Source organism: Delphinapterus leucas, chromosome 10 (assembly GCF_059928025.1).
Source record: "Delphinapterus leucas isolate spDelLeu-1000000601 "Yukka" chromosome 10, BTC_Dleu_Yukka2, whole genome shotgun sequence".
Taxonomy (NCBI): Eukaryota; Metazoa; Chordata; class Mammalia; order Artiodactyla; family Monodontidae; genus Delphinapterus; species Delphinapterus leucas.
The window spans coordinates 100,487,114-100,508,122 of NC_143138.1; positions in this window are offsets into that span (position 1 = coordinate 100,487,114).

The following is a 21,009-nucleotide window of genomic DNA, read 5'->3' on the forward strand; positions in this document are numbered from 1 at the left end:
ATCTCTAGCCAAACTTGCCCCTCCACACTGGGTCTCCTGTCATTGCCACCATGTCCTACAGGAGTGGCCCAAGAGGGGCCGGGTGACCCTAGACTGGCAGCACTGACAGGGGACACAGGACCCATCACACTCGTGTCTCAATTACAGACCACTGGTGCTGCTGGCGTGGCTCTGCTGGTGTTTCCCCACTGCAGACTCTGTGGAAGACCACGGGGGTTACCCCCCTTCCGAGTTCTGGAGTATTCCCTCCCCTGCCCCACTGGATACCCCTGGGTGGCAGGGTGGGGAGGGGGAGGTTGCCTTCTAGGTTTGGTGTCAGGGCTCGGGAGGGGTGCCCGCCCTTGCCTGTGACGAGCTGAGCCCCTGCTCATTTCTGTCTTTGTCTCCCCGAGGGGCTGGAGGAAATGGTTCTCATTCCTGTGTGTGACAGACGCCCTCTCCCGACTCTGGGCACACCCTTGCCCTCTGTGGTGGGGACGCAGCAGGCCGGGGTGGGGACCCAGAGCCCCCGTGCACCCATCCCGGGCGCCTGGCTTGCCGAGCCCCCGCGTGGCCCCTTTGTGCTCTGTGAGTCGGATAATGGGCGGCATTCTCAGACGTCCAGTCATGGGTCTGGGCCCGTGAAAGGACCCCGGCAGCTCCACACTGAGGCCTCTGTCCAGCAGCGGGGGTGGGGGAGGGGGCAGGGCCGCCCCCGGGGGACCCCACCCACATTCCCAGGCTGCTGCCATCTCCAGGGGACAGCTGCCCGGGGCAGGCTGGGCGGCAGGGGCAGGTGATTCCTGAGCGGAAGGTAGGGACTCCACGAATGGAGCCACAGGGAAGCAGGGGAGGCCCAGAGCAGAAGAGGGCAGGGAGTCACGGGGGCTGAGCACCTACTGTGTGCTAGACGTTTCTCAGCCAATCCTTGCAAAAGCCGTCAAAAGTCCATGCTGGTGATCCCATTTGATGGATGAGTAAACTCAGGCTCAGAGAGGCAAAGCAGTGGTCCTGGATTTGAACCCAGGTCTGTCTAACCTCGCTCATTCCAGCGGATACTGAGTGAGCACCTACTGTATACCCTGGGACACAGCAGCGATGATGCCCTGAGGATACACAGAGGAGCATTCCAGCAACCAGGCCCATGGGAGCAAGCAAGGCAGGCTTCCCAGGGGAAGGGGCACCTGAGCCCAGTTTAAGGAGCCCTCACAGGATTACTGAGTATCCAACATAAACTTCACCTTTCACACTGCAGGGACTGTGAGGTCCATTTACAGAGGAGGAGACTGAGGCTCAGAAAAGGGAAATGGACTCGCTTGGGGCCACCCAGCTGCTCAAGGTGGAGCGGGAATTCTTAGGTCTGGCTGTTCCCTCTTCTCCAGGAGTAGGGTCCAGTCAAGGCTATGGAATTGTCATCCTGTGGTCCTGGGACCTGGGTTCAGATCCCAACCCTCTGCTTCCCATCTGCATGACCCAGGGTGAGTCCCTTCACCTCTCTGGGTCTCAGTTTCCGCATCTGTGAAATGGGTCTCAGAGTTCTTATCCCTCCAGGCTGTGGGGATCAAATGAAATAATCCCTAGAGAGTGTGGAGCCTCCAGCCATCCGGCCCGTGGTAAATAATCAATGACATTTATTATTAAAGTCATTGATGGCGAGGAGACGCTGCTGCTCCCACCATCCTTCCAGCTCTGGCTTCTGGAAAGTTCTGCCCCTGCCCTGCCCTAGCCGGACAGAGCTCAGAGCTGGCTTGGGTGTCACGTGCCCACAGAGGCAGCTCTTCTCCCTGTCCCTTCCTCTTCCCCCTGCCGCCAGAGCCTCACCTCAGAGGCTTTTGTCCTCTCCAGACTACACCCTCCTCTGCACCCAGGGCTGCTAGAGGATTTCCTCCTGAAACTCCAAGATTTTTATTATCAACCTTCAATAGCCTGATCTTTGTTTTGTAGAGTTCAGCCTGGCCTTGAGTGGTCTAGTCTCTGACCTTGAGTGGTCCAGCCTCTGGCCTTTGGTGGTCTAGCCCTTAACCTTGGGCAGGCCAGCCTGTGAGTATTACTCAGCCTGGCCAAAGTCCCCTCTGTTGAGGAACTTGGAACTGGTTCTTCAGGGACTTTTGGATGACGCCATCCCTCATCTTATTCAAGAGCAGCCCCCACTAACCACAGCCGGGAGTCTCAGGGTGAGCCACCATCTTTTGCCTGTATTTCCCCACACACCTCCCCCAACCCAGGTCAGAATCTGAGTCCCAAAAGCCTTGCAGTCCTCAGGGTCCTGGTGTGCATATTAAGTTTCACCATGACCCTGAACTTCCCTCCCTGCCCTGTCACCCTGGCTAAGTCCCAGGGTGTCTCCAAGACTTGGCTCTGGCCTCTCTTCTTCCAGGCAGCCTTCCCAGATCCCCCAGGCTGGATTAGTCCCCCTACTCTGGGCTCCCATGGCCCCCCTATGCTGCCGCCATCAGAGCACCCACACCAGGTGACAATGTGTCTGTTGCTCTGGCTCCCCCACCAGGGGGCATCTCAGGAGCTGGATCTTGTTGGGGGCATACCTGTGTCCCCTGCATGACTAGGCAGGAGGTTGGACTCAAAGCAGGCTCACAAGGGTGAATGAATGAATGAATGAATGAATGAATGGGGGAGGAGATGAACAAATGTTCTCTCATCGCTTTCTTGGCTGGTACCCACTCCATACAGCTCCAGGGCCCTCCTTCCCCCCAGGATCCTGCTCATGTCCCCCCCTGCTCTCACCCACCTGCCAGGGAAGGTCGACACCTCCTGGCCAGGCCTGGCCTGGGGAGGGTTTGCGAGTCTAAAAATACAGGTTTTCCTATGAGGACGTGACTGGGCTGGGTTGAAATTTATTGGGCAATTGCACCAGCTTCACCTCCATTCCCCCAGCTTAGGGCCACAGGCACAGGAGGCGCACTTTGGGATCCCCGTGGGAGGCCATGGGGCCAGAGTGACCAGGTTTACATCCTGCCTCACCACTTCCCAGTGGGACCTGGGACAGAGGCCTTCTCTCTCCCAGCCTCTGTTTCCCCTTCTGCAACATGGGGGTGAGGCTGCACCTCTCTGCCTCAGAGGAGCCTCATCACCCCTTTCACAGCCCCTGGCACATGGCAGAAGACCAGGCCTAAGGCAGAAAATAAAAGCAGCTAAAGTTTATGGAGGCCGCCCACGAGGTTCACATGGATCACGTTTATTCCTCACGACAACCACCCGGGAGGGAGGCCCTGTCATTACACCCACTTTGCAGATGGGAAGTAAGGCACAGTGGCGTTAAGTGACTTGCCCACAGTCGTGGACTGATGCGTCTCACCACCTGGACCCAGCCCAGGCCTCCACCGCATTGCACTCAAGGCAAAACCCAGGAGGCACCCGGACACCCCGTCCCTTCCTCCCACCTGTCCAGACGTTACCCCCTAATCACCTCCCATCAGTCTGAGACTACTTCATTGGTCTGAACCCCCCCTCTCCTCCTTCCTGGACGCCTCCTCCTGCCTCTCCCGGAAACACTTCTCCATGAAGCAGCCTGAGGGAGATTTTCAAATTGCAAATCTGTAGAATCTGTTTTTCTACAACTTGAAACCCTTCGAAAAGGGGTAAAGCCCCACCCCTTTTTCCTCATCCATAACCTCTGTGGACCCCACGGCGGGTCAGAGGCCTCCACACCCTCCCTGTAGAGGGCTCAAGGCACCTAGTTGCAGAGTTATTTGGTTAATGTCTGCAGACACCCGAGGGCAGGTCCTCATCTGTTTGTTCACTGCTGCTGCCCCATGGCCAGGCCCCAGGGGTGCTCCTACATTCCTAAGCAAGCAATGAATGGGTCCTTGGGCTGCTTTGGCGCCCACTAGAACACAGACTTAGTGGTGGGTGCATAGGCCTGGGTAGGGGCACGCTGTGGACACTCTGAGCAGCTGCCCGGGGAGGGAGCCCCCCAGCGATGGCCTAGCATCCACGGGAAGCTATTTTTAGCCCCGGGAAACAGGAAGTGAGTCAGGGCCTGAGAAGGCCAGCCGGACGCTTGGCACCTCGGGTGCGATTGATGAGCGCCTGGACGGAAGGGCCGGCTTCACCTAGGGAAGCAGGAAGGAGGCCTGGAGGAAGAGGATAGGAGGGGAGACCCTCTCCCCAGCAAAACAGGCGGCCCTGTGGGGCCCCAGCGGAAGCCGGTGAGCTCAGCACAGATGGCCACGAGCCCATTGTCCTGCCACACCTGGGGTCGGTTGGTGGGGCAGCAGCAGCCCCATGCCCAAACCCCCAATCCAACTGACATCCATCCGGGGCCCACGCAGGGCGGGTCTCTACTTATCTCATCTACTCCCCACATGAGCACAAGGCCCCGCTGGCACCATTTTACAGAAGGCCAAAGAGAGGCAGGGGCTTGCCAAGGCCACATCAGCAGCGAGGATAGCACGGGACTTGAACTCAGCTCTGTGTTACCATGGAGATCTCTCAGAGGGTACAGCAGACTCAGGGGACACCAGCACTGACCCGGAGGCCGCCACCAAGAATGTCTGGGTCAGGCATCTGAGGCCCTGGCTGGACTCTAGTCCCGGTTCAGTCTCTACTTGAAAAGAGGGCCAATCAAGTGCCCCCTCCCTGGCCCCAATTTCCCCGTCCTCACTCAAGAGGCCTGGCTGGCCAGACCAAAGTCAGGGGTCTGAGGCTGGGACGGTCCCCCTGAGCTGAGGCTCCTTGGGCAAGGGACCAGGGGACCCGCTCCCTCCCTGCATCACAGCCCAGGGCCCCAGGATGGTTTCGGCTGGGTTTGGGAGTGGCACCACCCTGGAAACCTCCATCTGAGACAAGCAGCAGTGATGGCCGGCTGCAGTCAGCCCTGTCGGAGGTCAGGGGACTCAGGAGAACTTTCACTTCCTCAACTGGACCCATGTCACCCCATCCCTGCCCCTCCATTCTCATTTCCCCCTCCGTGCCATGGGCAGAGTTGGGCAACCCCTGCCCCTTCTGAACCAAGGGCTTCTACAGTCAGAGCTCTAACGCCAGGACATGGGCTTGGACGAGTCATGCAGCTACCAATGGGCACCCTGAGACCCCGCCACCGAGGGTGTGCCCCCCGGGTTACAGGGTCGGGGAGAGGCAGAATCAGGCAGGATGAACCCTGATGCTTTGCTGGGTGGGAGCAGGGAATTTGAAGTTTTTCTTTCAAGTCTGAATGTTCTAAGTTTCATCAGAGAATGTATATTATTTGTGGTAAAGGCAACACAGGACAAGAGCCATGGGTTGGGGGATGTGGGTTTTGGTGGATTTTTGCTAGGAATCAGAGGCCAAAAGCACAGCTGCACCTACAAAGGGAAGGCGGATGCGGCGGGGAACCTGTGGGGGGGGGCACTCACACTGCTTCAGCCCAGCCCAGGCCCTGCCGCCGCCCCACAGCCCAGAGAGAGACTCAGCTCCACCGCAGTGGAGAGACAGGCTCAGGACAGCTGGCCACCTGTTTGGGGTCACCCACCCAATAAGGGCTAACAGGGTTGCCCACCCCAAACCCTCCCCTCAGACACAACTTCTAGGGCTGGACTCACCTGGGTGGCCCGCAGGCCCCCTCTGAAAGGCGGCATTGGTGGAACCCCAGCTCTGCAGCTCCCCGGCAGGTCAACGACCTGCTCTGTGCCTCAGTTTCTTGGGCTGCCCTGGAGCATTAACTCTGAGTGGAACCAGGCAAACGCTGGGCGTGCACGCGCGCGTCTGCTATTTGACGGACAGACGGAGGCGGGGGCGGCCTCAGTGCCACGAGCATGCGTAAGGGTGGGTGGGACCGTACCATCCTGCGTGGGTGCCCATTACCTACGAGTTACGGCCACAGGCCAGCCCCGCCTCCTTTTATCATCCAGCCCAAAGCTGCAGGTGTTTTTCCCGGTCCCTCTCTCTTTAGCCAACCTCAAGGCCTCCGGACCTCAAGGCCTGGGCATTGGTAGCAGGAGCCCTGACCCTCTGGACGCCCTCGTGCCCATCCAGCGCTGTCCCCGAGTGAAAGAGGAGGGGCCGAGAGTTTAAGTGAGGAGCCTCAGAAAAGGCTCTTAAATGCTAGTCACAGCGTGATTTACTTTTGAGTCCCCACCTGACCGTAATTCACTTCCATTTGCAGGACCCGTGGCCCCCTCGCGGAGGATGCCGGGAGAAAGCAGGAGGGGGCGGGGGTCGCACTATTTTTAGCCCCAGTAGCTGAATGGGCCGCAGTGAGTTACGGGTCAGGGGCTCTGCTTTTGCCTCCATGCCCTGGACCCTCCCACACAGAGTTCCCACTGCCTCGGCACCAACCCCAGCTCCCACCCTTGCTAAGCTGGTTAAAGCACCTGCAGGGCGCCTCCTGGGGCTTGTGCTGGGGCAGTTCAAGTTAATTTCGCCAGGTGGTGCTGTTATCCCTTTTACAGAGAGGGAAACTGAGGTGCAGAGAGAACTCACTGCCCAAAGTGACACAGCGAGGGTCGTCGGAGTCCAGTCCTTGTGCACTGTCCCGTCCATACCCCCTCTATGCCTGCACCCCCTACACAGACCCCCCTGGCTTCGCATCTGAGTCTGACTGTCCCTCTGCTTTTTCCCCGGTTGCCTTCTCCTTCCCAGATCAAGGCCCCCGAGCGGACAGTGAGGACCACGGTGCAGGGGGGACTGGGTCCCCCTTTCTGTACTCTACTCAGCTGGTGTCCCCTGAGGGCTGTCTTTAGCCCTGTGCCGAGCTGAGTCTCATGCAGAGGAGAGGGCTGTAAATCAATAGGACCAGCCCACAGTGGAAGCTGGAGTGTAATGAAAGCAGGAAGGTGCTGACACCGGTTTAGCCCTGGTGGGGGAGGTCAGGGAGGGCTTCCTGGAGGAGATGATGCCTGATCTCAAGGAGGCACAGGGCTACCAACAGGGGCAGGGGCTGAGAGCGGACAGCCCGTGCAAAGTCCCAGAGGCAAGAAGGAACACATCACTCCTTTCCCTACTGCTGGCCCTGCCTGGACCTTCCTTCCCTTTCACCTCCCCACCCAGATCCCCCCTTCCTGACTCCCCCGCCCACGCCCATCCTCTCCTGGTGGCTCCTCCAAACACTGGAAGATTAGGTGGGAATCCAACCCCACAGCTCTCAAATGAGGAGAAACTTCTCCAAAGGAAAAAAAAACCACAACAACCCTCACACACGTTAATTCCATTGTTTCTGCTCCCAGATCCTGCCTGAAAAACAAAAATAAAATCAAAATTAGACCCCAGCTGGGAGGCTTTCTCTGGCAAAGTGTTCACCTAGGGGGTTGAGTGGTGGACCAGCCCAGACCCCCCGGTGAAGTGGAGACAGGAGACCCCAGTGCCCCTTGGTGGGGGCACTGGGGCCTCCACCAGTCCCTCAGGGGGTGAGCACTGTGGATGCCAATGCTCTTCCCTAACCAGTTCACTTAGTCCCCAAGCAGCCCCCCCTTCACACCCATAAAACTGAGGGGCTGGTTGGTCACACAGCAGAGCTGGGATTTGAATCTGGATATCTCTGACCCCAGAACCCACTAGCTTGCCCACAGTTCACAGGGTGCTAGGAGCAGTTAAAGAAGAGGAAGTGTTGGCAAGTCGCCTCCTGCACATCCAGCTGCCTGTGCTCATACGTCCAGGGATGGGGAGCTCACTCCTCACAATTAACCATTTTCCCATATTTGCATTGTCAAGAATGTCTGTCCACTCCTGCCCCACCCCTGGCCTGGTTCCTAATCTCTGACAGTGACACTGGGAGGCTCTGCAGTGACAGGAACTGGACTGGAGGTGTAACCCTGTGGGACACTTTTCAGAAAATGGGAACAAGGGGCTTCCCTGGAGGCGCAGTGTTTAGGAATCTGCCTGCCAGTGCAAGGGACACAGGTTCGAGCCCTGGTCCAGGAAGATCCCACATGTTGTGGAGCAACTGGGCACGTGTGCCACAACTACTGAGCCTGCGCTCTAGAGCCCGTGAGCCACAACTACTGAAGCCCGCTGGCCTAGAGCCCAAGCTCCGCAACAAGAGAAGCCACTGCAGTGAGAAGCCCGCGCACCGCAACAAAGAGCAGCCCCTGCTCGACGAAGCTAGAGAAAGCCCGCGCACAGCAATGAAGACCCAACGCAGCCAAAAATAAATAAATTAAATAAATTAATTGAAAAAAAAAAAAGGGAACAAGAATGGGAAAGCCACAGGAGGGAGGTTCTTCTAGCACTGTGGTCCCTTGGGGGAGTCCATTGGAGCACCCTCCCCAGGCCTCTCACAGCCCTGTGGGGAGTGTCCCCCTCTTGGTGCCAGGCCCAGAGGGTGCTTCTTGCCTCCCTAGGGTCCTCTGAGATGGGTGTGATTAGGCCCCTGGTGCCTCCTTCCCACTTCCCTCCAGGGTTGACCTCAATGGCCCCTGGCTGGGCTTTTCCCAGAGCTGAGGCCGGAAGCACAGGTCCCGAGTGTTTGTTCAGGCCAGGCTGGGGCTCCGGGCAGGCGAGGCGGAAATGGCCGCAAGATGTTTGTCCAAGTGGGGGTCAGGCTCCGCAGCCAGGAGTTGGGAGGAAGGGCCGGAGGAGGAGAAGTCCCGAGTCAGCACGCCCAGGGCCTGGGCTCTGCCTCTAGGTCTCGGCTGCCTCTCCCGTGGGCGCAGCACTGCACACAGTAGGCACCTGGTGGATAAGGAATCAAGGGGGAAGGAAGGGGAAGCTGGCACCTCCCTCAGCCAGGGCCCAGGGCGCCATCCCCCTCCTGGCCTCCCCCCTCCCAAATCCATCCTTTGGGAAACCTACAGGCCCCACTTCCCAAAGATAACAAGAGTCTGACCCCTGCTCCCCGCCCACCCTACCACCCATGTCCAGCCACCGGCTTCTAGCCTGGACTGCGGCAGTAGCTTCCTCACTGGTTTCCTCCCCAGCAGTCTATCCTTCTCTTGGCCGTGGCGCCAGAGGGATCCTATTAACAGGCAAATCAGATCTTGCCTATTCCTGCTCAACCCTTACCCAGGCCCCCACTTCCCTGAGAGCAAAAGCCAACTGTTATGGGCTGAATCGTGTCCCCCCCAAATTCATATATTTAAGTCCCAACCCCCAGTATCTCGGAATGTGACTGTATTTGGAGACAGGGCCTTTCAAGGGGTGATTAAGTTAAAATGAGGTCCTATGGGTGGGCCCCAGGCCAACAGGACTAGTGTCCTTTTAAGAAGAGATTAGGACACAGACAAGTACACACACAGAGGAAAGACCATGTGAGGACACAGCGAGAAGGGGGCCATCTGTAGGCCAAGGAGAGAGACCTCAGGAGAAACCAAACCTGCCGACACCTTGATCTTGGACTTCTGGCCTCCAGAACTGTAAGAAAAAAAATTTCTGTTGTTGAGATGTGGTACTTTGTTACAGCAGCCAAAGCCGACCAAGACACCATCTGACCCGGTGCCCTCACCACCCTCGGCTCTTTCCATTGTCCCCTTTGCTCTCTGTTGCTTCAGTCCCCCTAGCATGTTCCCACCTCCTGGCCTTGGCCTTTGCTCTTCCCGCTGCCTGTTATGCCCTTTCCCCAGGGCTGCTGCCTTCTTATCACTCAAGTCCCTGCTCAAATGTCCCCCCTTCAAAGAGGCCCTCCCAGACCAATGTGCTCGTTGGGGGCTGTCAGCCATCTCTCCTGCCAGACTGGGCCCTTCACCAGGGGCTGGTGCTCTGTGCCAGACAGTGCCCAGCACACAGCAGATGTGCAATAAAGATGTGTTGAAGGCAGGGAGGCAGGCCCCTCCTAGCACCACCTCCCCATCTTCCAAAACTCAGATCACAAGGGGCTTCAGAGGCAGAGCCAGGCCTCTAGGTGCCCTGTGGGTTCAGGTGGTGCCCCCCAGAGGTCCAGCCATGAGAACTACTTGCCTGCCAGGTACATGGGCTGCTGCCTGCCCTCTACATCCTCGGTTTCCAAACATTGCACCTGTGTTCACTCCCCTTTCCTCATTTGTCTTTCAGTGATTCTTCCAGAGGCTCTGCTATAGACTGAGTGCATCCCCCTCAAATTCCTCTGTTAAATCCTAACCCACAATGCGACTGTATCAGGAGGTGTGATTTTTTGGGGGTGAGCAGGTCATGAAGGTGGAGCCCTCATGAATAGGATTCGTGCCCTTTATAAAAGAGATGACAGAGAACTCTCTTGTCCCTCCTGCCATGTGAAGGCACATGGAGAATGCAGCCATGTATTGAACTAGGAAGTCGGCTCTCACCAGGCACCAAATCTGCTGTTACCTTGATCTTTGACTTCCCAGCCTCCAGAACTGTGAGAAATAAATATCCATTGTTTGTAAACCACTCATTCTAGGAATCCTGTTATAGCAGCCCAAGCAGACTAAGACAGGCTCTTTGTTTGGGATGGCTGAGCAGGTAGGACCCAAGTTGAAACACAGTCCCACCCCTTTTGACCTGTGGGCTCAGTGCCAGCTCCTTCCCCAGGGGGCTGGGCATCTGAGAAGGACCTAAGCATAAAAAGCTTCCTGCCAGCTCAGTCCTAGGGACCGATGGGGACAGCCATCTGTCCACCCAGAGTGTGTACATGGGCTGACTCTGGCCCCTCCCTGTGCCGAAATACTGCCTGGAAGTAGGGTGAGGAAAGGCTGGGAAACTGCTGGGACTTTCTGAAGGCTGGTGTGCTCTGGGTGTTTGTTCATTTGTTGAGTCAATAATCACTCTCTTGAGACATCTCCATACCCACTCAAATGGCTGAAATTTAAGACTGACAATAGCAAGTGTTGACAAGGATGCGGAGCAACAGGAACTTGTACACACTTCTGGGGCACGTGTATGTGTGTGAAATGGTGCAGACATTGCAAAACAACATAGTAGTTTCTTACAAAGTCAAACATAGACTTAGGCAAAACATCAATCCCACTCCTAGGTATTGACATGAAATGAGAACACACTTGCACCCAGAAACCTGTACGCAAATGTGTATAGCAGCTCTATAACTGCCCTAAGCCAGAAACAACAGTAAATTCCCACAACTGATAAATAGATTAACAAATAAGATGCAGCCCTACGGTGGAATCAAAAGGAATGAGCTATGGACACACAACACGGATGAATCTCAAAGCCAGATTCAAAAGTCTCCATACTGCAGGATTCCAGTTATGGGACATTCTGGAGAAGGCCAAGCTGTACCGACAAAGGAGGGATCAGTGGTTGCCAAGGGCTGGGATTGGGGGCAGGGACTGACTGGGGAGGAGCACCAGGGAATTATCTGGGGAGCTGGAATGTTCCGTCTTGTTCTGAGAGTTCGTTACAGGGTATAAACGTGTAAAAATTCATTAAACTTCACATATTTGAGATCTGTCCATTTCCCTCGATGTAAATTATACCTCAATAGAAAACTAAAAACAAAAAAGTTTTTTAACCACCACTCCCTTTGCCAGCCGCCTGCGGGGCTGGGTGGGCGCTGGCCCCTAGGGCGCCGCAGTCGGGGGCCCGCGGGGTGCGGGGGGCGGGCGCGGCGCCCCGGCTCCGGCTCCGCACGGGGGCGCTGCCTAGTTCCGCCCGGGCCGGGACGTGCGGCACCCAAAGCAGCGCGGGCCTCCGCGGTCCTGCGTCCAGCCAACCCAGGCTGGGAAAGGCAGGAAGCGGAGCGCAGGGTGAGCGGGGCCCATTGTCCGCTTGTCCGCTCCGGCCCCGCCCGGTATTGTCCCGGGGGTGGGACCCTACCCGGGCCTGGGCGGGGCTGGGGTCCCTAGGTCGTGGGTCGGAGCCTCCCACGGCCCACACCGCCCCTCCTCGTTTGCAAGGGGGAGGCCAGGGCTGGGGACTGAGCCCAGCGTCCCCCGCCGTGCCCCTTGCTCCGCACTGTGTAGAGCGACTGCGCTCCTGGTTCCGGCCAGCACGCTGTCCCCAGTGGCCAGGGTCACTTGAGCCATCACCCCTCATTTCCCCCTTGGGGCTTTGAGCCCCTCAGAAACCACAGACGCCTCTGGGTGGGGGTGGGGGACATTTCCTTGCCGATGGTCACGTGGGCACAATACTGGGGAATCGAGGAGGGGGAGAACATTCCTGCCCTTGCCAGAGCCCCCGCTTTGTACCAGGCGCTGGGGACACACCGGGAAACCAGACAGGGTCCCGTCCGCAGGGGCCCCCATTCCAGTGGGGGCAGAGAGGCAGAGAGCAACAAGTAGACGACAAATAAGTGACTGCACAGTTGCACAGACGGGGAGACCAGTGAAGGAGGGCTCAGGTAGTTGGGTGGTCGCCGAAGGCTCTTGGGCATGTATGATATGCTGGCAGAAAGCACGGGAGGAAAAGGCAGCCCCGGGGGATGTCGGGGCAGAAGGACCGCGTGGACAGAGGGCCGGGGACGAGAATGTGCTGCGTGGGTGCGAGGCCGGGGGGGGGGGGGAGGCGCGTGGCGGGCGTGAGTGAAGTCATAGAGCGGCCTCGTGGGAGCCCAGACTTCAGGCAAGAGGCCGCATCTGAGTCAAATCCAGGGAGAAGACGGTGGGGTTCGGGCCAGCAGCTTGCAGAGAACAAAGAAGTCAGGAAAACTTCGGTTCTAGCCATGATCGGCGACTTGCCCTCTCCGGGCCTCAGTTTCCCTAGTCGTAGAAAGCATCCGGGTTGGAAGCTCTGAGATTCCTACTCTCAATCCAAGATTAACGCGACCTCACCTTGGTTGCACAAGAAATGCGCCTGCAGAGGTTCACAGACGCGGGCAGACCTACGAAAGGAAAATCAAACCGGCACAACCAGAGACGCCGTGGGCGGGAGGGGCTGATCCGCGGGGTGGCTGGGCAGAGGGACGTCGGGAGCCGCTGCCCGAGGCGGGTAGTTTAAAGGTTTCCGACACGGAGGGTGCACTCCCCGAAGAAGCCACCAGGCGGCGCCAGAGACCGGGTTTGCGGCGCCAGAGTTTGTTTTCAAATCGTTTCAAAGTTACAGAAAAATTGTGAGAATAATACAGAGAACTCTTGGACCCCTTTCTTAACTCAGATTCAAGTTTTAGCATTCTGACCCCCTATTTGCATATTCAAGTCCCCCTCCAAGCATCGGGAGAGTAAATTGCAGACGTGATGCCCCTTGAACCCTAAATCCTTCAGTGTGTATTTCCTAAGAACAAGGATATCCTGTTACACAACCACAGCAGGGTTTTCAAGATCAGGCGATTTAATCATGATGCAATACTGTTATTTACGCTACAAAATATTATTCAAATATTGCCGGTTGTCCCAACGAGGTCTTTTATAGCATTCACCCACCCCCAGCCTCCATTCCAAATCTAGGATCCACTCCAGGATCACATTTAGTTGTTCATTTTTATTTTAAATGCAATTTATTCACTAGGCTTTCCCGGGCTGAAGTAATTGGAAAAGATGGATGTAAAGAGTTCCAGCTTCACCCTTCTAAACCGCATGAACCTGGGTAGGTCACACTCAGGTCTTCTCCACTGAAAGGTACCAGGTTCTGAGCAAGGGGTGTGGGAGAGGCTGGAAGGGGCAAAGAATGCACTTACATTCTGAGATAGAATCTTTCTTTCATTCTTCCTGGTCTGACCCACTTCCCCAGGTCCTTGGCCAAGGGGTCCATTACAGTCATCCACCACAGTCTTCAAATGGGGCACTGACTCCCTGAGAAAGCAGCTTCTTGCTTTGGGAAAGAAAGACAAATGCTCCCAACTGGCAAGGCCAGTTGGAAGTCCTGCTCTGGGACTGGAGAGGAAAAAGAGCTTAGAGTACTGGGAGACAAATCCTTTGGCCAGTCGAGTAGTTTCTATTTTTTGCTTGCAACAAAATTGCAGGAGGGCCCAATCCTTTCGTCAGCCAATAGAGAGTAAACATAGCGTCTTTAACTTATATTATGATAAATGGAAACATACACAAATAGTATAAGGAACTCTCATTTACCTATCACCAAGTTGCAACAAAAAATAATTCTTGATGATGGATTACTATTGATTTTGAGCATAAAACTCAAAGGGAGTTAAAATAATTGAGTAACATTGCTCCAATACTCCTTCCTTTCGTTTCTGTTCCTTATTTATGTGGCAAGATTTCTGAGTGCTTATACCTGTAAAAATGAGAATGAGGAAGAAATGAAGCTGTAGAAATAAGCTTCATATTTATCCATGGGTACACACAATGGGGGAAATCCAATCAACTCATAAAAAAATGAAATATATAGTAACATTTTGTTTAATCAGTATCTATCAATATTTGTAATATTTATAGTTTTGATCAATCACATACTAATATTTGTAATCATACCTTTCCAGAATAACATTTTAAAAACACTTAGTGACTTATGATCACAGAAAATTTTAAAAATTTAAAGCCAGGTTACATCCATAGTTTTTGGTACAGAGAAGATGGTGTGATCAATAAGAGATTTTCAGGCATAAGAATATAGTACATTAGGCTAAAACTTTGTGGGGAGAGGAACTGAATACAATTTTCAGAGATAAAAAAGTGAGGTGAAACCTCATTAATAAAGAAGAGCTTGTTTGCGTGCTGTTTACATGGGTGATGGTGGGGACGCAATCACTATGCTCTTTAGCTTCACTGGATGCGTCACAGAGTGACGAAACAGTTCAACCTTACAGTGTCAATATTTAAAATATCCTGGAAAGTACATCCTTTGCACCCATTTAAGCTTTTTTAAAAATTTCAATAAATTTATTTATTTATTTTTGGGTGTGTTGGGTCTTCATTGTTGTAAGCGGGCTTTCTCTAGTTGCGGCGAGCACGGGCTACTCTTCGTTGTGGTGCACGGGCTTCTCATTGCGGTGGCTTCCCTTGTTGAGGAGCACGGGCTCTAGGCGCGTGGGCTTCAGTAGTTGCAGCGCGTGGGCTCTGTAATTGTGGCACAGGGGCTTAGTGGCTCCGCAGCATGTGGCATCTTCCCGGACCAGGGCTCGAGCCTGTGTCCCCTGCATTGGCAGGTGGATTCTTAACCACTGCGCTACTAGGGAAGTCCTCCCCATTTAAGCCTTAATATTGTAGATGTCAACTGTAGACTGTATGAGAGGGCACAGTGTTTCCAAATTCTTTCGGGGGGGGGGGCCACTAGCTAAACAGTTTGCAGTTCTCCAACGGGTGGATCCAGGGAGCTGGGTCTGAAGTGTGAGAACCCACCACATGCCGGCCTCCCTCCAGACTCGAGTTCCTCTGTGTACTTGTCCCGTAGCTGGGAAATTTCTATCTCAATCACTGATTGTTTCACACTTGAAACCACTGAGAGTCTGAGGTCCCCCAGGAGAGAAACTGGCCTCTCCCCTGCTCCCCTCTAAGTCCAGCGGGGCTGACAGTCATGTAAACGCTCAACCACCACTCACTGTGTAGCTGTCATAGAGCCCAACTCAGCTGGCACTGGACTAGAGACACAGAGAAGGAAGCGAATGTTTGGGGGATGTGGGGAGAAGGGCTGGTCAAGGAAGACTTCTGAGAAGGGGGGCTTTTTGAAGGAAGAAGAGAAGTTCCCTAAGCAGACAGAGGGAGGGCAGGGCAGGGAGAACAGCACGTGTGAAGGTATGGCAGTGACTAAGCATGGGAACGACAGCATTTTGTCAGGTGTGGCGAAGGGTGTACAAGGGAGCCTGGCTTCTGATAACAGCAAGGCTGGTTGACTTTCACTGAGCATTTACTGCCTGTCAGGTGCTGTTCTGGGTACCTGACAACAGTTAACTCACGACACCCTCCTAACAACCTCCTGAGACTGGTGCCCTTGTTACCTCTATTCCTCAGTGGAGTTAAGGAGGCGGGGACAGCTGGAAGGATTTGCCTGAGGTCACAGGCGGCTGACTTGGGCAGAGACCTTCCCCAGAGGCGTGCTGCCCTTGCTGCCTGACCAGAGAGCCTTTGCAGGATGAACCGGGCCCTGAGTGAGCCCTGCCGTTCTGTCCATGGGCTGGGCTCCCAGGAGCCGCGGGGCGGGCCTGCAGCACCTGCGGGCCCTCAGCCTCCTCTCTCACTGCCCAGGGTGCCGAGGGCAGACGGGCAGGGCGGAGGCTCTGTTATGAGACCTCCGCTCCCTGTCTCCCCTCTCTCACCCACCCACGTCACTGAAAGTCAAGCCATCCCCTTGCTGTCATTTTCTACCCTTGCTGTCATTTTCTACCCGGCTTCCCTCGGGCAAGACACCAACCTCGCTGCCCTCATCAACACAATACCATTCGTGTGACACTGGGCCGTATGAAGTGGCTGTTTTTATAGCTCAAAATACAGTTGACTATTGGAAAGTTCACACAGTTCCACCTACTAGCATCCAGTAGGATCGAACAAGACATCCATACAACAACTAAGCATGGCTCCTGGGATGCACAAGCACTTGACATAAAGTCAGAGGTGTGTCCACGCAGGCAGGAGCCCTGGCAGAGCTCCTCACAGGTATGAATGATGCAGAAGTGAATAAGAAGTGGTTTGTGGCTTAAGAAGCTTGTGGGAGACATAAGACTAGGCATATTACAGAATATGGCCTGAATTAGATTGGGCCCCCAAAGCATGACTAGTTAGAGGCACACGGGCATGTCTTACACGACTGAACCATGGCGAGGTCTGTAGGGCCAGCGTTGGCAGCTGGGCCAGGGCCCGGGGCGCTGGGGTGTGCCCTACCTCACCTCTCTTTGCCTGCCTGGGGTCTCTCCCTGCCAACAGCTCTCACGAACTTCACACTTACCTGCTCCTATGACCCAAGAACTAGGACTAACCCTCTTTCTGGTCCCAAGCTCGACAGTACCAGGCTATGAGAATACGGCCCCTCCCATGCAGACAGCTTGGCTGAAGTGTGGGGAGGTGTGGTCCTGGAAGGGAGGGTATTGGCAGACAGTCCCTTATGAGTCCACCATCATGTGTGTCTCCTGGCTGCAAGTGACAAAACCCAACTCAAACCACCTTAGCCATAAAGGAAATTTACTGGCTCACAACACTGGGAGGTTCAAGAGATGAATCTGTCTTCAAGCATGGCTGCATCCAGGAGTCAAACTGGTTCATCAAGAACCTGTTCCTCTTGTCCATGTCTTGGCTTTGCCTCCCTCCCTCTTGACCTCATACTTGGGTAGGCTGTGCTCCTGGCAGCTCTGGGGACAAAGGGTCCTTGTAGGTAGCAAAAGGAGAAGAGTCTCTCTTTCCCAACTCAGCCAGCAAGAGCCTCAGGACCAAGTGTGACTGGCCTGACTTGAATTACTTGTCCAGCTCTTGAGCCAGGATCATGGGATTAGTTCACCTGAATGATGGGGAGCGAGCATGGGGGAGGGTGTTTCGTGAAAAAGAGCTCAGTTACCACGGGAAGCGATGTAGTGTGGCAAAACCACACATAAACCAAAGAAGTCATAGTGAGGTAGGTGCTGTAACAGAGAGGCTCGCAAGGCCGGGGTCACCTGAATGTATGTGGGGAAGTCAGGGCGGGCTTCACAGGGGAGAGGCTGCCTACGTCCTCAAAAGGTTACACACAGAATGACCACGTGACCCAGCAAGTTCACTCGTAGGTGTACACCTCAAAAGAAATGAAAACAGGTACTCGGACAAGTACATGGACACCTATGTTCACAGCAGAATTATTCATAGTACCCCAAAGGTGGAAACAACCCAAATGGCCATCAACTGAGAAGGGATAAACAAAATGTGGTCTGCCCCTACAAAAGCATATTATTCAGCTTTGGAAAGGAATGAAGTCATGATCCGTGCCACAACACGGATGAACACTGAAAACATTATGCTGAGTGAAAGAAGCCGGACAAAAGGTCACATTTTGGATGACTACATTTATATGAAACACCCAGAAGAGGCAGAGCCCAGGATGGTGGTGGGAGTGTGTGGAACGGGGAAATGGGGAGCGCCCGCTTATCAGGTATGGGGTTTCCTTTCGGGGTGATGAAGCTCTTTACACTAGATAGAGGCAGTGGTTATACAATATGGTAAATCTACCAAATGCCACTGAGTTGTTCACTTTAAAATGGTTAATTTTATGTTATGTGAATTTCACCTTAATAAAAAAAAAATGACCAGAAAAAAACCCCAAAAAGGACAAATAATGTATGCTACCTGGCATTTGTTCCAAATGGATCCAGTTTGAGAGGAGAGGAGGGCAGGTGTGGATGAGGCAAGATTGACCACAAGTTGGTAACTGTTGATTGGGGTTTATTACCCTATGCATTTATGGCCTATGTTTGAAAAATTCCTTAATAAAGAGTAAAATAAAAGAGTAAGAGGGCTTCCCTGGTGGCATAGTGGTTAAGAATCTGCCTGCCAATGCAGGGGACACGGGTTCGAGCCCTGGCCCAGGAAGATCCCACATGCCACGGAGCAACTAAGCCCGTGAGCCACAACTACTGAGCCCACGTTTTACAACTACTGAAGCCCGCACACCTAGAGCTCGTGCTCTGCAACAAGAGAAACCACTGCGATGAGAAGCCTGCACACCGCAACGAAGAGTAGCTCTCGCTCGCCGCAACTAGAGATAGCCCGCGTGCAGGAACGAAGACCCAAAGCAGCCAAAAAAAAAAAAAAAAAAGAGTAAGAGCTTGCCAGGCAGATAAATAGGGCGGGGGGGGGGGTGTCACTGCAAGAAGAGGGAAGAGCACATGCAAAGGAGCAGAGAAGTGAAGCAGTACAAGGCAGGAAGGGAGGAGCGGGGGACGCGTGCGTGAGGACTTGGGCTGAGTCTAAGGTCACATGACTAGTGGGAGGCCAGGCTTCCTTTCTTCCTTCCCTCTCTCTCTCCTTCCTCTCTCTCTCTCTTTTTTTTTTTTTTTTAATAAAATCTTGGTTTTAAGCAGAAATAGTCTCAAAGCTGCTAGATCAGCAGTCACAAAGTCCAAGCACATATCTTACTTATTGGTGGGGACTCATTCATAAACCAGTTAACCTTACTTTGGATATAATTCTGACGAGTTGGGTTATATGGAATCCCAGCCCACAGTAGATGAAAAGCAGTTTTTAGTGGGGAAATGAAAGGCTTTTAGGTAAGGCAAGCACAGTGGCAATAATGAAATGTGACAGCCACAGCCTGGGTTGGGAAGATATGGATAGGAAAGCTTATGAAAAGAGATATTAGCATAAAAACACATAAAATGCAAATCAAGACCATGAGATACCACTTCACACCCATAGGATGGGTATAATTAAGACGTCAGATGATGACAAGTGCCGGTGAGGATGTGCAGACAGCTGCTAGGAATGTAAGATGCGTCAGCCACTTTGGAAACAGTCTGGTAGTTTCTCAAAAGGTTAAACATAGTTCCTGTATGACCCAGCAATTCCACTCCCACGTATATACCCAAGAGAAATGAGACAGAGGTCCATTCAAAAACTTGTACATGAATGTTCACAGCAACACTATTCATAATAGCTAAAAAAATGGAAACAACCCAAACATCCAACTGATGAATGGATAAAAATGTATATCCATACAATGCAATATTATCTAGCAGTAAAAAAGAATGAGGTACTGAAACATGCTACCACATAGATGAACGCTGATAACATCCTAAGTGAAAAAAGCCAGTCACAAAGGACCACATATCGTGTGATTCCATTTACATAAAACGTCCAGAATCGGCAAACCTATAGATAGAAAGTAGATTAGTGGTTTCTTAGGGCTGAGAGAATAGGAGAGTGACAGTTAATGGGTGGAGGGTTCCATTTTTAGGTGATGAAAAAGGTCTGGAATTAGTGATGCTGGATGCACAACTGTCAATGAACAAAAACCACTGTATAGAACACTTTAAAGGACTGAATCGAATGGTATCTCATTAAAGCTGGTACTTTCAAAAAAGAGTAAGTACAGTAGTCTGGGTTGTTTTAGTGTAGGGGCAAACAGCATAACATTCCAATTATCCAAGTCAGTGTCTCTGGGCTGGCAACCTGGTCATGACGATTAAATGAATTTCAGCAGGAACTGTTTCATTTATGTTCTGGAAGATACCTAACGAAAACAAGTAAGAGAGAACACAATGCTTCCAGTGCATAAAGAAGTGTGATTGAGGGTCTCTGAGTCCAAATCCTGACTTTGCCATCTACTAGTGAAACGACTTGCCCATAGGATAAAACCCAAACACCTATCTGAGTTTGTTTTCATCTGCAACATGGAAATTACACCATCTCCTCTTCAGAGCAACTGTAAGAATTAGTAAAACAAGTGGCACTGTGCCTGGCACAGACTAGGGATTCAATATGTAGCAATTTTAAAATTCCACTTTTCAAAGAGCACCCATTATGTGCGAGGCACCATTCCAGGCACTGAGGACACAGCCATGAACACAACAACGTCCTTACCTGTGGTTAAGAAGTCACCAGTAAAATCTATTGTTAGCCCCTCAGCCCAGTGTATGTGCATCCATTAGCCAGCTTTTGTTCTCTATGGCTGGGATGCTCTCTACTGTTGTTTCTATGGTCAGAGTATCCTTGACACATACTGATTGCTTTTTGGTTTTCCAAACCAACTCAGGAGCCAGAGCTGGCTACAGACAGCCCAAACTCTGGCTACCGAGTCCTTCATCAGGTAAGAATGAGAGACACGATATAGTCTGAAGAGATTCAGATGAGTGAGACAGCTCCCTGCCCTCAAGGAATTCTCAGTCTATTAATAACAATAATTGAGACCATTTGTGGAGCTGGGTGAGGCACCGCACAATTATTTCATTTAATCCTCACAACCGCTCTCTAAGGTATAGTGGTTATTATAATTTATTTTCATCATGGTTTGCTGTACATTTTAATAGAGTCTCGATAACTACTGAAATGAAGTCTTCTAAAAGAATATTCCTTTGGACAGTTTAAGCATTCATTAAGACAGAAGCCTGAATAAATTTGTAAGCACTCTTGTTGTAGAATTTAACGATTCTAATGCCAGAAGTGACATACATTTATATGTATGGAGTGAACTCTGAGCTTCCTATACCCTCACTATACCCTCACCTCCCAGATCAAATAAAAAGTTTAAGCTCCTTCCATTATAGGATCAAAAGGCAAAAGATCAAATACCTTGGACAGCATTTCTCAACCAGCCAAGTGACTTGGATGACATGAAAAGGAGGCTACTGGTTCCTTCCAGAAGGGCTATAATTGTCTTTAAACACAGGATGGGTCACTATACCACTCAACACCTTCCTGCAGCCAC